This window comes from Bacillus rossius, chromosome 2 (assembly GCF_032445375.1).
Source record: "Bacillus rossius redtenbacheri isolate Brsri chromosome 2, Brsri_v3, whole genome shotgun sequence".
NCBI lineage: Eukaryota > Metazoa > Arthropoda > Insecta > Phasmatodea > Bacillidae > Bacillus > Bacillus rossius.
The window spans coordinates 95807526-95825933 of record NC_086331.1 but is presented as its reverse complement, the minus strand read 5'-3'; the positions used below and the strand labels follow the sequence as shown (position 1 = coordinate 95825933).

The window sequence follows — 18408 nt, the reverse complement described above, 5'->3', positions numbered from 1 at the left end:
AAATATATTATAATCTACCATCCACTGCTGAACGATAGTACTATGGTGGTGGCTAGTCATATGGCTTACTCTAAACATCTGAACCTGACTACTGTCCTACTTTCTTCAGAGGGGTTGAGCATCTCAGCGCGGCGCTAAAATTGCGCGTTCTCTTAGCTAGTAGAGTTGTGTGCCGTTTCTAGGTATGGCACTTGTGATTTTATGAGTAATTAATTTATTCACATTTCTTTTTTTTTATCTTTCATGTTAAATAAATTTTAATATTTTTATGCAAAGATTGTATTTAATATTTGTATATCTTTACATATTTCATTATCTTAATGTTAAAGTTTTGTGTAGCTATTTAATTAATAATGTCTTAAATGTGTTTGTTTCTATTATAATCAAATGTGTAAGGGAAACATTACTATAATACTGATTCTATGATTATTTTGTTTTGTTTGTATGATTCTACTTATTGTAAACTCTATGATTTCTGTCGTGCCAAACGAAAAAGACTTACCTTGCCCCAGCCGCGTGAAACTTATATGTGCAATTTGTGCACGATGTCGTGTTTCCTTGAGTGATAACTTGGAGCGCTTACTGTCAACGATTTATTATTATTATTATTATAATTATTATTTCTGTTGATATTTTAAAATGGCGGGTTTTCATGTTATGTTAGGTTAAGTTAAAAAGGGTTAACCTTCTTTTCTATTTAAGCGAAATGGAAAAGAATTATTTGTATGGTAGGAAGTGTGCTGCTTTGGGATGTCCATTCACTTCCAGGAATTCGAAATTATTTCGTTTTCCTAGTAATTCGAAAGAGAGGTAACAAAACTAAATATCTCGTGAAACTCATGATTGTATGTTCATTTTAAGAGGGTATAGAGAATAAGTTCACGCATGTTAAAAGTGAATTAATTTTGATTTTAAACCAACTTAGGGTGAAATATTTCCAAAAAAATCTGAAAACTGTTTACGTACGGAAACATATGAGATTCGAATCTAACTTCACCTCAGTTATGTTTGTGTACTTACCGTCAATGCTTTTTGTCAGAGGGTAACACAATATTTCCAGTACTTCTTTACTTGACGTACATTTTATTTCCGGCATAACAATTCTTTGATAATTATGTTTTTTTTTATTTGCATTAGAGAGAAAGGTTTGGTTATGTATGGTCAGTTACATTAAGAATGCTGTTGTCTAAGGTTCGATGAAAAGGAAAAATTGGTGGGTTACATGGAAATTAAAAATTGTCGGGTTGGGTGAAATCTTCTATTTTCTAGCGTAAGCATTTTATTTCACCTAACTTAAGCATTTTTCCGTTATGTCTAGCAAAAGACAATAGCATTCAAATGTAACCAACACTGACTACCTAATCAAACTCTTCACTTTAAATACATGCCACTTAGCAATCAACATCACTTTTACATAAAAAAAAAGTTCTTTAATTAATGAAGTACCTACTCTAAATATTGCAATGTCCTTCCACCAGCACATTAAACATTTCTGAGAATTTTTTTAAACTTTTATGCTGAAAGTTTCACTCATAAAATATTACCCCTGTAAATTATGTTTTATGACAAAAAATGTAATTATTATCTTAACAATGTATAAATATATTTTTTTAGGTACCAGAAATGGGCTGGCGTTACAAAGAATCCTAAACTTGCTGTACAAATTATGACATATTCATACCTTTGTGGGAACCACTTTGCCAGAAATCAGTTTCGAGACGAGAACCAGACAACTCTGATTTTTGGAGAAGTACCTGTAGCAAAGGACAATTCTGGCTACTTGGATGATGATTTTCTCCCTGCAAATAGTGTCGTCTCGGACTCGTGGACACATTCAACGCCAAGAAACAAGCAAAGTTGTGCTACAAAATTGCGCCACAGAGGGTGCGCTACTGCCGCCCGCCACGCGTGCCACTTTGGGCGCGCCGCCTGCTGCTGAATGCGCCACGACGCCGCCGCCGCCGCCCACCTCGGCCGCCCCCATGGCGACAGGTGCGGCCCACAAAGGCACCACGATGCCGCCTCCCACCTTGGCCGCCCCCATGGCAACAGGAGCGGCCCACGCACACACCACGACGCCGCCGGACACAGCAGGTTAGTGCTTAGTGCGCCAACCAGTGTACCACTTCCATGCATGTGAGGAGCAGTGTTGTTTAGCATAACGGCCTCGTTGAGGCGGGGCATTTGACGCCAACTGCCGGTGCTCCCTCTGGTCCGCAAAGGTCGTTATGCCACAACAACACTGGCTCCGAAGTGCGTCGAACACGCCCGAGCGTGATCTTCGCAAAGTGTAAGAAAGTGCACCGCGACGAACGCCGCGGCGACGACAGCGCCCGGACGGGTATGGCAATGCGCCTAACTAAACACTTGATTATTTTGTTAATTAAAACAACCAAATTAATAACAATTTAAAAGAAGGGTTCATGTAAGGGAAATTATGTCTAATTGTCTTATAAGCATATGTTGTGTAATTTGTTTCTAAGTCCAAAACTGGTCGGGTCGGTTTTCCCGCGTTCCACGCGTTTAGGCACGAGGCCGCTGGGCGGTCTCGCGCTCAGTTACCGTCTGGAACTCGAAGGGGTCGGGCGCTCCGCGAACGTCTGGTCATCAACTTTAGCATCTCTTCAACATTTCAGCAATAGTGTAAGTTTTGTAAATCTTTTAATCAACTCGGCGCCGACCCCAACCCAGTCGCACGTTATTTCGTGCGACTCTTAATTTATTAAATTCCTCCCATCGGGAAACTTTATTTTTCATACGTAATTCCATGTCCAGTTTAAGGACCGCGTAGTAGTGGTACGCAATTTTCGGCTGAATAGCCAATTAATCGTTATCGTCGTAGATCCTCAATAATAAGTGTTGAGAATAACACTGACTAACTTTCGTCTTGTAACTTTCTCCGTTTTTGTAGTGCAAAGTGTAACGTGTATTTTAATTGACTAACTTTCATTTGTAAGGGACTTTTGCGTGTACGTCTCCAGTTGGCGTGTCCATGTAATTACTGAAACGTTAATAATTCGCAGCAGGCTAGACTGCAAACCATCCTGAACATAGGAACTTTTCTACGTTTTTACCAGCCCGCCTAAGTTGGGGCAGTACCAGTTTCATTCACTTGCTAAACCTGTCACAGGGACCAGAACCCACTGTTTCAGTTTGTCGATATAACTTTGCAATCCATCTTGGTCGCGCAAACCATCACGTATAGAGATACGCGTGTCATAGCGGTCCGACAACGGACGCGGCCAGTATCGGGACGAATGAGTGTATCAATACTGAATAAAGTGCAGTGTCCTGTAACTCGTTGATTATTCATTTACAAGGCATCCTGGGTGGCCTGAACAGCCCAGGTAATTTTCGAAATGAGACGCGCTCCTGCCTGCAGCCACGAGGCCGAACCCCCGTTAAAACCCCTGAGATATTTCACAATGCTAATAATTAATTAACAGCTAAAACAGGCAGCGGGAGTGGCTTCATTTGGCGCGCAACTAGTGTGGCTTTAAAAAACGAACTTGGTGAACGTGTTTTGAACTGTAAAGTACATTTCGGGACTATTTAATAAGGAACATTAATATTTTAAAATTTTTTTAACTTTATTTCATAACTCCAACGTGAGTTCACGACAAGGCGGCGGCGGAAGCAAGCGCGCCAGGTCACGGGAGACGGCGCCGCGAGATAGCGACGGAAGACGGCGCGGCGAGATAGCGACAGGAGATCGGTTTCGCCGCGACGCGATAAAGTCGGCACCGCGAGATACGGCCGGGATTGGTTACACGGCGTCTCACCGCGATCGATTACGACTCGGTACCGCGGGAACGGCGCGTCGCAACCGCGGGACAGCTGCTCGGCGCGGGGTGACGTCACAGGCACAGCCGTGCACAGCCGCGCACAGCCGCGCACGCATCACCAGGCTTCCGCGGGACAGGAGGCATGTGAGCACGGGACACTGACTCTGGCTTAGGGGAGGCGGTCCTCCCTACCTGCTCGCGCCCTGTCATCGACGTCCTGATCCGTCGCTCGTATCAGTCTGCCGCGACCGCGCGACAGAGGCCGCACGTCGTTATCAAAATGAACGACTTCCAGGAAGCATATGAGTCCTGGGCCGACGCGGGCTTCCCAGAGCCAGCCAAGAGTTGCTTACACTACTCAGATTATGAGTGTGGATATTGCTACGAGTACCGGACACATGGAATGACGGTGTGCGGTGTGCCATCATGTCCCGGCGGGACATCTGACGAGTGGTTCTGCTGGACGTGCGAGAGTTTATGGCACAATGAGTGTGTACATCCGCTCGCTCGAGAGGAGGCGGAGGTGTTTGGATTGAGGTGTGAACGTTGCCGAAAGAAGCAGTGTACAGGTGGGGCCGCAATCGTCACGACGCCGGCCCCGGAAGTTCACACATCCACAACTCCTGCGGGTCAGACGACCACGAAAGCCGAGTGGTTACACTGTGCGGACGCCGACATGCTTCTCACAATGTCTCTGCCTGAGACGAGTATACTCCCGAGGCCACTGCAACCGATCACGCCGCCCCCGACGCCGCCGCCACCGCCTGCCGAGAACGCTACTGGTGCGGCGCTGCGTCTCAACCTGGCAACATCGCCGCACTTCCCAGCCAGCCAACAGGCCGGCGAAGCAGATACGCACAGTGCTATGACCATCACGCCGCCCCCGATTCCGCCGCCACCGCCTGCCGAGAACGCTACTGGAGCAGCGCTGCGTCTCAACTTGGCAACATCGCTGCACTTCCCAGCCAGCCAACAGGCCGCCGAAGTAATCAAAAACCATGCTATGAACATCAAGCCGCCCCCGACGCCGCCGCCACCGCCTGCCGAGAACGCTACTGGTGCGGCGCTGCGTCTCAACTTGGCAACATCGCCTCACTTCCCAGCTGGCCAACAGGCCGGCGAAGCAGTAAGGCACCATGCTATGACCATCACGCCGCCCCCGACGCCGCCGCCACCACCTGCCGAGAACGCTACTGGTGCGGCGCTGCGTCTCAACTTGGCAACATCACCGCACTTCCCAGCTGGCCAACAGGCTGGAGATACAGTAAGGCACCATGCTATGACCATCACGCCGCCCCCGACGCCGCCGCCACCGCCGGCCGAGAACGCTACTGGTGCGGCGCTGCGTCTCAACTTGGCAACATCGCCGCACTTCCCAGTCAGCCAACAGGCCGCCGAGGCAGATAAGCACCAGGCTATGATCATCACGCCGCCCCCGACGCCGCCGCCCCCAACTGCCGTGAAGGCTCCCGGGAAATTGACGCGGTGCAAACCGGCCGTGATGACACATCCGCCAGAGGGCAAAACGAACACTGAGGCGACAATGACCACTGAGGCGACAACGACAGAGGATCACCCGGAGGAACCACTCCGATGGCGCCGCCCACGGTCGCTGAGAAAACGGCTGGCACAGGGCGGTGGCGCAAAACGACGATTTTGCGGCACTCTCCGGGGGATCAGCCACCTGCCAAGTCATTCACAGTCGGCCCGACGCCACCTCACGCACGTCAACAAGGGCGTGCCACCACCGCACGTCACGCACGTCAACAAGAGCGTGCCACCACCGCACGTCATGCACGTCTACAAGGGCGTGCCGCCACTGCACGTCACGCACGTCAACGAGGGCGTGCCACCACCGCACGTCACGCAAGTCAACGAGGGCGTGCCGCCACCGCACGTCACGCACGTTAAAAAGGGCGTGCCGCCACCGCACGTCACGCACGTCAACAAGGGCGTGCCGCCACCGCACGTCACGCACGTCAACAAGGGCGTGCCACCACCGCACGTCACGCACGTCTACAAGGGCATGCCGCCACTGCACGTCACGCACGTCAACGAGGGCGTGCCACCACCGCACATCACGCACGGCAACAAGGGCGTGCTGCCACCACACCTCACGCACGTCAACAAGGGCGTGCCGCCACTGCACGTCAACAAGGGCATGCCACTCACGCCAGCCACGCACGTCACAGGGGGCGTGCCACTTCCGCCCGCCACGCACGTCACAGGGGGCGTGCCACTTCCGCCCGCCGCGCACATCACAGGGGGTGTGCCACTTCCGCCCGCCGTGCACATCACAGGGGGCGTGCCCCTTCCGCCCGCCGCGCACGTCACAGGGGGCGTGCCACTTCCGCCCGTCGCGCACGTCACAGGGGGCGAACCACTTCCGCCCGCCGCGCCCGCCACTGAGGGTGCGCCACTGCCGCCCGCCACTGAGGGTGCGCTACTGCCGCCCGCCACTGAGGGTGCGCTACTGCTGCCCGCCACTGAGGGTGCACCACTGCCGCCCGCCACTGAGGGTGAGCTACTGCCGCCCGCCACTGAGGGTGCGCTACTGCAACCCGCCACTGAGGGTGCACTACTGCTACCCGCCACTGAGGGTGCGCTACTGCCGCCCGCCACTGAGGGTGCGCCACTGCCGCCCGCCACTGAGGGTGCGCCACTGCCGCCCGCCACTGAGGGTGTGCTACTGCCGCCCGCCACAGAGGGTGCGCTACTGCCGCCCGCCACAGAGGGTGCGCTACTGCCGCCCGCCACGCGTGCCACTTTGGGCGCGCCGCCTGCTGCTGAATGCGCCACGACGCCGCCGCCGCCGCCCACCTCGGCCGCCCCCATGGCGACAGGTGCGGCCCACAAAGGCACCACGATGCCGCCTCCCACCTTGGCCGCCCCCATGGCAACAGGAGCGGCCCACGTGCACACCACGACGCCGCCGGACACAGCAGGTTAGTGCTTAGTGCGCCAACCAGTGTACCACTTCCATGCGTGTGAGGAGCAGTGTTGTTTAGCATAACGGCCTCGTTGAGGCGGGGCATTTGACGCCAACTGCCGGTGCTCCCTTTGGTCCGCAAAGGTCGTTATGCCACAACAACACTGGCTCCGAAGTGCGTCGAACACGCCCGAGCGTGATCTTCGCAAAGTGTAAGAAAGTGCACCGCGACGAACGCCGCGGCGACGACAGCGCCCGGCCGGGTGTGGCAATGCGCCTAACTAAACACTTGATTATTTTGTTAATTAAAACAACCAAATTAATAACAATTTAAAAGAAGGGTTCATGTAAGGGAAATTATGTCTAATTGTCTTATAAGCATATGTTGTGTAATTTGTTTCTAAGTCCAAAACTGGTCGGGTCGGTTTTCCCGCGTTCCACCCGTTTAGGCACGAGGCCGCTGGGCGGTCTCGCGCTCAGTTACCGTCTGGAACTCGAAGGGGTCGGGCGCTCTGCGAACGTCTGGTCATCAACTTTAGCATCTCTTCAACATTTCAGCAATAGTGTAAGTTTTGTAAATCTTTTAATCAACTCGGCGCCGACCCCAACCCAGTCGCACGTTATTTCGTGCGACTCTTAATTTATTAAATTCCTCCCATCGGGGAACTTTATTTTTCATACGTAATTCCATGTCCAGTTTAAGGACCGCGTAGTAGTGGTACGCAATTTTCGGCTGAATAGCCAATTAATCGTTATCGTCGTAGATCCTCAATAATAAGTGTTGAGAATAACACTGACTAACTTTCGTCTTGTAACTTTCTCCGTTTTTGTAGTGCAAAGTGTAACGTGTATTTTAATTGACTAACTTTCATTTGTAAGGGACTTTTGCGTGTACGTCTCCAGTTGGCGTGTCCATGTAATTACTGAAACGTTAATAATTCGCAGCAGGCTAGACTGCAAACCATCCTGAACATAGGAACTTTTCTACGTTTTTACCAGCCCGCCTAAGTTGGGGCAGTACCAGTTTCATTCACTTGCTAAACCTGTCACAGGGACCAGAACCCACTGTTTCAGTTTGTCGATATAACTTTGCAATCCATCTTGGTCGCGCAAACCATCACGTATAGAGATACGCGTGTCATAGCGGTCCGACAACGGACGCGGCCAGTATCGGGACGAATGAGTGTATCAATACTGAATAAAGTGCAGTGTCCTGTAACTCGTTGATTATTCATTTACAAGGCATCCTGGGTGGCCTGAACAGCCCAGGTAATTTTCGAAACGAGACATGCTCCTGCCTGCAGCCACGAGGCCGAACCCCCGTTAAAACCCCTGAGATATTTCACAATGCTAATAATTAATTAACAGCTCAAACATGCAGCGGGAGTGGCGTCAAGTTACGGTTCTCACAAAGTAATTAAGAGTTGATGGAGGTTTTGCATTTCATGTCTTATCTTATTTTACTTTATTATTTAATATTTTTCACATTATAGTACTATCCCATAAACTTAAGCACTGTTCACAAGGATTGATATTTAATTTTTTGTGTCTCTTATGTGATTATTTAAAGATGCTGAACAGCAATGATAGGTATTGTAAATCATAATTAAAATATTTCAGCAGTGCATATGTACGTTGACGCCGTCGTCGGTGCTCCCTCTGAGAGCACAGGCCGTTATGTGTCCTCAACACCTGATCAGTGCCGCGCCTCGAACGCGCCCGCGCGCGCAACGTAGTGCAGTGCCCCGAACGGCGTGACGTCAGTCACGGCCTCCTACGTGTGCAAAGCGCCCGGCCGGGTGTGGCACTGCGCAAGGGTATTGTTTATTCATGCATTTGATAATATAAACAGAAACTAATAAATCTAAAACCATCAATAATTAATGTTAATGTAATAATCATGTTATAAAGGGTTATCATTCACAAAACTGGCCGAAGTCATCTTCCCGCGCTCCGCAGTTTTCCCGCGGAATTTCCCCCCTCCCTGGCCCCGGCGGCCAGGGAGGTTAGTCAGTCGCCATCCAGCACTCGCCCGGGCCGGCAGCCCACGCACGGGGAGCCTTCAACTTTCGGGCCAACATTCTGTAACTGCAATAGGTAATTATAGTCCAATCGTTTTTATATCAGCTCCCCGGTCGGCCCAAACCGGCCGTTAGCGATCTCGCGCGGTCTATTAATAGAGTGTGTAGTCCATGCACGGACTTTCTATTTCCTACGTAATTAATTAGGTGACCCCTAGTGGCACCTGCGCCTCACGCTATTACGTCCCACCTCGGGACATAGTTCTTTGCCCACGCAGGGCGGCCCTGCGCCAAACGCGACCACAAACATTCGGACGAGTCATCAACTGGGACTTGCCACGGCCACGTGTACGATATCGTTCAAGATTCCCACGTGTCCGTACCCAGCTTAACGTGGCCCTCGCCACCACGCGGACTAGCCGCCTGTGCATATCCTCCAGTGCGGGACGTACCACAGTGATTTAGTGTAATGTGTTTCCATAGTAAATTCGCGGGACCTACCGCCCTTATAGTGTAATGTGTTTTCATAAGTAAATTCGCGGGACCTACCGCCCTTATAGTGTATTGTGTTTTCTTAAGTAATTGGCGGGACCTATCACTCACGCACCTCGCGTTACGTCCGCGGACTTTCGCATAAACCAGGACAGGTTCATCGTGCGCGGAGCTTAGGTCGACGATGAAGCGGCCAGTTACGTGATTGTGCGACATGTAGAGTGTGCGACGCAATAAAACGACTACAAGTACGTGTGCATTTCATTAATCAGGCGTCCTGGGAGGCCATAACAGCCCGGGGAGTCCTTTGTCGCCGCATCCCTGCCTGCAGCCACGAGGCCAGGAACCCCACCCTTGAGATTCAAAATTAACCCACTAGTGTAAATTTACGTAAATTCAGATCAGGCAACGGGGACGGCGTCAACGTGATAACTCAGAAGTCATAATCACAATGTAGTGTTAATTTTATTTTACTAGACGTATGAAAACTTAATACTTTGAAAAAATTTACAGTAGATGTGAATTGTACAAATTGAATACCTATGTAACATCCCACAATATTAGAGTGAAACACTTATTAATCCTATGTTGCAAGAAATGCTCATTTTTGTATCTGCTTTTTTAGTATTTTAGAACATGAGAATCATAATTATGTTTTGTGTGTGAAATAGGTTAGGAAAGATTCACGTTTTAAATTATTTGTAAATGTTTTAGCATTAAAAATCTATTTGTAAAGCAGGGGTTATATTAGTGATTAGAAGCCATCCCACCATACATTTGCCATTGCTTCAAATGATATATGTGTGTGTGTGAGAAAAAACATGTTTTTTATAATAATTTAGTAATAACAGGATGGGGGATACTTTAGACATCAGAGCAATAAATGAAATAACCATATACTAGTGCTTTTGAAGCAGCTATTTTGATTTAGTAATACTTCTTCAAAATGTTATTTGAATGCAAATAATTTGCATACCCTTGTATTTTGGTTGTTTTTGTTATGTTTATGCACATTGTATTTTTATTTTTTTTAGAATACCTACATTTATATTTCTACTATATCATGTAAACCAGGATGAGTAACAAGGTATTTCAGCACTGTCACTGATGGGATTATTATATTATTAGCCGATGTCAGGTTCTGCACTAAATGATGCTTCCAAATGCAGCCAATAAGCACACATGATAAATAAACTTACAGTTTCCAATATAACCACAAACACAGATGGCCATAAATTATCTAGTCATTATTTTTGAAAACCTTATTGTGGTGGGACAGAACAAATGCCTGTCTTTACAAGTTGTTCTTACTTTAGTTACCATCCTTGATACCACTATTTTAATTTTAATTAAAACAATGTTTGAATAAAACTATACTTTTTTTTCTATTACCATCAGAATTCAGGATGCACCTGCAGGCACTAAGTTTTTGATTTAGGTTTCGTTTGAGGAATTAACTCAGAACCAATTTATATATACATTTATTTTTTAATGTATACTTGTAAGAACCATGTATTATATCACTTGCTATATATCATTATACCATTCTTGTTGAATAAGTCATGCCTAGGAAAACTAACTCTATATCTGTTATGAGAGTGTATTACCTGTTTAGGGAGTTTTTAGCAATAAACACTCAGCAATGCTACTTCCCTGTAAATTTAGTGGGTAATTTTCTAGAATAGGTGCTCAACCAAGGAAAAATATTGAAAATTCTGAAAATGGTGTTTTTGTTAACAACTAATGTTCCTTAAGATATTCCGAATCAGGTGTTCTCAAATTTTAAATAGGATACTCAAGAAAGTAATAGTGGAGACTGGAGAGAATTATGAAGTCCGAGTAAATTGTGGTGTTAAACATGCACAAATGTTTCTTTCGTATTTTTTTTTTCCTTTAGCAAATTATAAAGCTGTAAATAAATAAAGATTCAAAAAATGTGTTTTTTATTCAATTTAAGTTGTAATAAAAATTGAACGCATTGTTCTTATATTTTTAATTTGTCCAATTTTAAAGATGCAATACATTGACAACATATTCCTGTGATTCATCTGTTTGCCTAGCATAGAAACAATAGACTTGATACTGGTATATTTTTATCGGTGCTTTCATTTTGTAAAATAGTTTTCCATTTGCCTTTACCTAGTTATAACCCAGTAATACAAATTTGTTTTTCACAACAATTAATGTAAAGCTTTAATTCAAAATCTTAATTTTTTATATGAGGTAAGCTAATAGTAGGTGGCAATTTTTTTATTTGATATTTTTTTCATTTGGTTTATTTACTGTAATTAAAAGAGTATATATTATAAATTTAGAAATTTAATTAAATGTATGTGTGTATACATATTTTTATATCCCACACAGACTATGTTACAAAGCAAAACTTTTAGAGGAAATAAAACCTAACAATTTTACTTTTACAGTTGAATATTCATATAAATAACTTTACAAATAGTTCTACTTGTAGAATTGCTTGTTTAGTTTCCTTTGTAAAAGATATTCATGTGTCAAAAGAAATTTCATTATTATTATTTTAAGGTTATGTAACTGTTTTCAACTTCTGCGTGATCATCATGCAAGTTTCTACTATTGAACTTGAATCAACGAAATAATATTGATTTCTACACTTTGGAACATTTCCGGCAATTAATTTTCATTCTGAAGAAAGAATTATAAGAAGACTTCAATAATTTAATATTTGTTTGATGAATTAATTTTTTTTAATAATATTTGTTGAGTAACTTAACTTGTTTTTTTTACTTATATCTAAATAAATACTTTGTACGTACCTAGTTGTTCACGAGCTCGTTCCTTAATATATAATACTCAGTAATATTTGTTAATTGTTTTGTTTGTTTTGCATTGTTGTTTTTACAAAGGCCTATAATTACAACCAGCACCAATCTGATATTTGCGTGTTATTTTGTTTCCCAGTAGTTTATTTCATTAGGTATGTCTTAATTCTTTTCAACATATTATGTTTGGTTATAAATGGCAATATGTTCTTATTTCTCTATAGTAAATTATACTGATTCTTTAGTTAATACATAATAACATAGTACAGTAAATGTAAACGATCCGACATATATGAAACTTTCATAGGGTATGTTATAGTGTCCTTGGTTAACTTCCAATGCCACACATTGAGGTTATGTAGGATGCTATAACAGATGGATGCCTTTCAGTCAAAATATATGCCACAGTTGTGCGTGGATATACGCGAAAATCTGATTTGCGCACTATTTTTCACGCTTATAACCTTTTAGGGTGTCATTGAGGCTTCTTTGCGGGTGGTGGACAAAAATTTAAAGTCAGAGGCATGCTCGAGTTTCCCTGAAATAAGCATCTAATCCTCTTACTCTGACTTGGACACAAACACAATAAAAGGCTTAAAATGTTGTTCACTGTTCTTTTTACTTAACATAAATTGAAACACAATGATATTACAATATCCAAAATGATAATTATGGTCTGGGTAATCACACAACGATAATATATACTTGCTGGCGGGGTGCACCTCCGAATTACCCTATTTAGATAAAACATTTAAAATTAAAATACAATAATAGCAGTACATATATAATAGGGCATCCGGGTCCAGGTTTCAAGGCTGATGTGCGGAGGTGCCGACCGCCATCTTGGATTGTGACATCACAGCGGCTATCTTGGACACAAAAGTCCTCAAAATTTCTCAAAAATGACTCAAAATGACTCAAAATTTCTAAAAAAAATTCCCTATTTCAAGGAAAAAATACCCGTTTTGAAGAAAATTTTCCAGTTTTATTACTCAAAAATTTAAAAATTCGGTATTCGAAAAACCTCAAAAGACTTTTGCCTTAGAAAGAACCCAAATTCCCCAAGATGGCTTAAATTCCCCGACGATAAGCCGTCCCTAAGCAACCGAGATCGTGTCCTTGACCTTGACCTTAACCATAAACTTTAAATATTAAAATTTTTACCAAAAAAGTTCAAACAAATTCCAAAAAATATTTAAAAAATTGTTTACTTCAAATTTTTACGTAGTTAGTTAATCAATTTCGGTCCTCGGTTTGATTCCCGGAAAGAGTAAATATATATATATATAATAAATACTATATTTTAAAATATCTTAATAAATAATTTAAAAAAAAGGTAAAAATTTCTTACATCACACCCACCATCTTTAATTCTAGAAAATTTGCAATTTTTGTTATGGGCGCCATCTTGAAAATCCGTAATTTTTAATCTATAAGTTCGGAAAAAATTTAAAATTCATAAAAATTTTAATTAATCAAATTTTAATAAAATATTATTTAAAAAATACAGTTGAATATTTTGTAATGGTCACCATATTATATTCTAGAAACATTGCACGATTTGTTACGCCCGCCATCTTGAATGTGTATGTCGTCATCGTTGCACGTTTAGTTACGGCCGCCATTTGGAAAATCTTTATTTTTCTTATGCTAAAATTGGGTAAAAATATTAAAATTTCTAAAAAAATTAGTTGATAAAAGGATGAAAAAAAACACTCCGACAACTTGGATTATGACATCACGACCGCCGTCTTGAAAATCCGTAATTATTTAGCTAGAAAATCGTGAAAGAATTTACAATTTATAAAAATCAATTAATCAATTTCTATAAATTATTATTTAAAACACGAACTTACATCATGGAGTCCTTGGTTAGAACCCCGTAATGGCCAAAAAAAATGGCGATGGATCCTTCTTCCTCGCAAGCTGCCGGCAGACTGACCCCCACCACTAACGCTATGGTACGTATATCGCCAGTTAGTTGATTTGATTTGATTTTTTATTTCATTCAATGGACCATACATAATGGTATAAAATATGTCAAAAAAAATTACAAATAAACATAAATACAAACACATAAACAGGTAGAAGAACAGTATTAAAAGCATTACAAAATTAAAATAACAGTTGCTCTTCCATGAATAAGCACCTATTATATATTATATATACAAAAATTATATATAAAAGAAAAGTCATATATAAAAAAGAATGACATCACATCCGCCATATTGTTTTCGTTGTTGGAGGCCGTCTTGTTTTTGTCTGCTAGAGTGCACTACCACCATGGTAGTTTGAATTTTACCTCCTAGAGTGTAGTAATTGTTATTACTGTGGCACCCTTGACCTTTAAATCTGGATACCATCTTGGATCTTCGTGATTATTTAGCTATTAATTCGGAAAAAAATTCCAAAAAATTATCGAATAAATCATTAATTAATGTAATGATTGATTCGATCGATATCCATCCTTGCTTAGATACTTGATAATTGCTATATATATACTAATATATTATATACATATATTAGACAAAAATCCATTAGGTATTTAATAAATCATGTTCAATTTCCTAAAATATACTTAAGTTCCTCATATAACAGCCTCCTATAAGCCGAAATGACCGCCATATTGGAAATTTGTATTTATTGACCTAGAAATTCGGGAATTTTTCCAAAAATCACCAAAAAAATCACTTATTAATTTACTAATTTATTCGATAGATATCCTCCCTCGGTTTGATCGTTGGTCAATGCGAATAATAAATGTAATTAAATATCTCAACAGTTTAACATAGAAGTGACAGATTCGAAAAAATCAATCTTTTTTTTTAAATAAAATGTATTACATAATTTATATCCTACTACAACAAACAATTGCTAAAGTTAGAAATCTTATAAACATATTGTTCTGCATTGGCTTTAAATGACTAATTCTTAGCTTTAATCCGTTTACTAAAGACAGAGACCAGCCACATCCTTTGGCTACATAGTCTTTTTCTTCCCGACAGAGTTTCTCGATACTGTGTTTAACATACTACTTCACATCGTCGGAATTGTAAATGTAAGTATTTGCTGTCTTGAACGCACACTTCTTCACTTTGTCCTCAAACAGATATTGTTTGTCATATACTCAGTCCAACTACAAAGTTATATTTTAAAGGTCCGTATGTAGCTACTTCATCAGTAAGCTCATTAATAATGTTCTGCCTGATATCATCAATAAAAGTACAAATCTCTTTCGACTCACTAATCATATTTAGATAATAGTAGTCTTTCGAAATTCCACGAAATGCATATTTCGCCAAGTTGCATCCGTTATCACTTACCTGTAATGCACAGAGCACAGTCTTAGACTTAGATTCATGTCCAAGCCTCATCACATTCGGTTGAAGAACATCTGTTTTGTGCTTGTACACATACGAGTCTCCAATCTAAAGCGAGGAGTCTACATGTCTGCATGTAGTTCATCAGTAGACACACCGACTTCACCTTTACATTTTTTCGCATGCCGTCGCAAACTGTCAATATATGTAAACCAAATGTGGCACTCATTTAAAAGTTTAATATCTCATGTAATAAACATAATTTCTTAAGAACTAAGTTTTAACTCATTTAAAGTAATTCCTTCTCTTTCCAGAACTTCTGTACAGGGGGTGGAGCCTATTATTTTAAAATCCCGGGTTGTGAACAGTTTTGATTACAAAGTACCTTTTAAGCGAAGCGAGTATGTTTAAAGTTACAGATTCCCCCCCCCCCCCATGAAGTAATAGATTTGTTATTGTTTTGTTTAATCATCTACACCAATGGTAGATTATGTTAGACATCGGGTGACCTACGCTACAATATCTAAACATTTCTTTTAGTTAATAGCTGCTCACGTCGACTCGGCGTGTATTTTGCGGACCCGGGCTTATCCCGACCGTTTTCGTTAGTGGTTCCGCACCGCGCCGCGGACCACGCCACTTACGGCACTGGCCGACTCCAGCCAACACACTTTCGCTATATCGCCGCGCATACGCCTGCCGGCTGCAACCACAAGTCAGTGTAAGGTGTAATTTAAGGTCACACTCACTGAGCCACCCTGAGACAGTTAACTTTCGGTACTGGCCATCTCCAGAACGCTCGTAACCGCGCTCTGTGAGACTGCCGCTGCAAATTCATTGTTATATCTGTGTCGTGCTTGTTCTGTGTTCAGCGTGTGTTAATGTAACTGTACAATGGCCACATAGCGCATTCGCATAGTGTTTGTAGCGGTCCTGCCACCGCATAGAGTACGCATAGGGAGTACCGAGTACCAATGCATACCACCGGAGAAGTACGTTAATTAAACGCAAATCAACATAACCGGTGTCGCTTACGATTATTTGTGCCACCCCATCCTCCACACGACCGAGCAGCCTCAGGGAAGTTCAAGTTAGATTTCAAGCCACATACCTGGCGGGGCACGCGGGGGCAGAGTGCCCATGACCATCACCAACGGCCTAGTGTTCCACTAGCCTTGCGCCTGTCAGGTACTTCCCGGGTCTTCTACAGAGGCCGGGTGACGGCAAAATGTATTCCAGAATAGTTTTGCTTCCTTAGAGTTTCATTTCGCATCAACAACACACTTGGTATATCCTCCGATGATCATAAAAGTTACTATATACAAGTTAATGGCACCATACGTGGGTCTGCCATCTGGACGAAACCAATTAGAAAATGATCTCTGTGCATGCGCAGAATTTAAGCAACAGATCGGCAATAGATAAGATACTAAGGGCGGTATTCCAAAACATTCAGGTAAGGTAGCGAATAAGCACTACCTACCTTGTTGGGATACAACTGTAACCTATCTCGCAGATTGTATTCCAGAACGCGTCCCAATCCAATTCCTGTTAAGAAACGAAAAAGCAACTGTTTTAATAAACTGTGCCCTGTACGAGGCTAGAAACTGATTTCAATGCATTCTAGCAGATGTTTGGCAACCATCGATGGATTTGCTACACCAAAATCCTACAGATAGCAGCACTATCGTGCGAATTAATTGGCGTAATTTTTATTTTCTCAGGTAATTTTAAAGTTGTTGATTATTTGTTTTTATGACCATTAAACTATTCAAATATATTCCAGAATAGTTTTTGCTATTATAAAGTTTTATTGGACACACAGTAATTTTAAAGTTGTTGATTATTTGTTTTTATGACCATTAAAGTAATCAAATATATTTCAGAATAGTTTTTGCTATTGTAAAGTTTTATTTGACACACTAAAAAGCATTATACATCCCCCGATTATAATTAAAATGACTATATATGAGTTAAGGGTGCCAGATGCGATTCAGCCATCTGGGAGAAATCAACGAAAAAGTGAGCTCTGCGCATGCGCGTGATTTTGGCAACGAAACGGCAACAGATAGGACACCAAAAATCAGTGCCCTAAAAATAAGGTACTGGCCGTGTCCTATCGTGCACTTGGAATATGGTTAGGGTACAGGTATCGCATATTCAACACCTAAACCCTTATTTTTGTGTCTTGGAATACGGCCCTAAAACCATGCCCTTAAATTAAGGTACTGGCCGTGTACGATCGTGCATTTGGAACACGGTTAGCATACAGGTGAATATATTCAATACCTTAACCCCTATTTTTATGTCTTGGAATACCAGCCTAAGAATTAATTTGATGCAGATTATATTTAATGGGCCTAGTTATTATATATGAATGATATACTGTATTAAAACTTGGGCATGTAAAGTGCATTGAGATTTAATATTCTGAACTTTACTGCGCGCTGTGAAGGTTCATTACAAAATTGTTTTTAGTCTATGTGCAATAGGGAACATAGCCAATGGTTGAAATATACATTCAAGATGGCAGACTCCAGGTTTGAAATATTTGTTGCTTTCGTTACGTGTATAATAGTTTGTGTTTAGGCCCACTAATATTTGTATTTTTTTCAATTTGGCATTAACTGTAGTTGCTATAATTTAAGGACCATGGTTTATTATATAATTTAAAGTGGAGTTAAATAAATAACATGGGCTTTTCGTGTAACCTGATCAAAATACACATGCAAGGAATAAAGGTGTTTATGAGGCTACTTTATGAAAGAACGATACCGGAGTTGCTGAATCCGAGAGAGGTATTTTACTTTAATTAATATTGATCATTTTAGTTGTAGTATTATGGTCTCTCTGCTGCTCGTGCGTTTTATTCAGGTGGATGTTTACGTTTGTGTACCATACTACGACAGTAAACTTTAGTTTAGGTTATAAGTGTAATTAGCATTTGACGTAAATTCTGAACACGTGTTTTGTTTATAACGTGTAGGAAACTTTATGGTACTAATATACTCATATAGTGCTGATTTAAAACTATTATTTGTCGGTAAAATTTAAATCAAGTTGAAC

General features: G+C 42.4%; 1 protein-coding gene across 2 annotated transcripts in view; it reads left to right on the top strand.

The window, feature by feature from the left end:
* The first annotated feature begins 17709 nt into the window (after window positions 1-17709).
* LOC134529490 (protein BCL9 homolog) overlaps window positions 17710-18408 on the top strand; it is an 80146-nt gene continuing 79447 nt past the window's right edge. The window contains exon 1 of one of the 2 annotated variants that reach the window (XM_063363629.1): window positions 17710-17882. The gene's annotated coding sequence lies outside the window, so the exon portion shown is untranslated. Of the gene's footprint in view, window positions 18141-18408 lie in introns of both variants that reach the window. The other variant, XM_063363628.1, reaches the window with a different exon arrangement.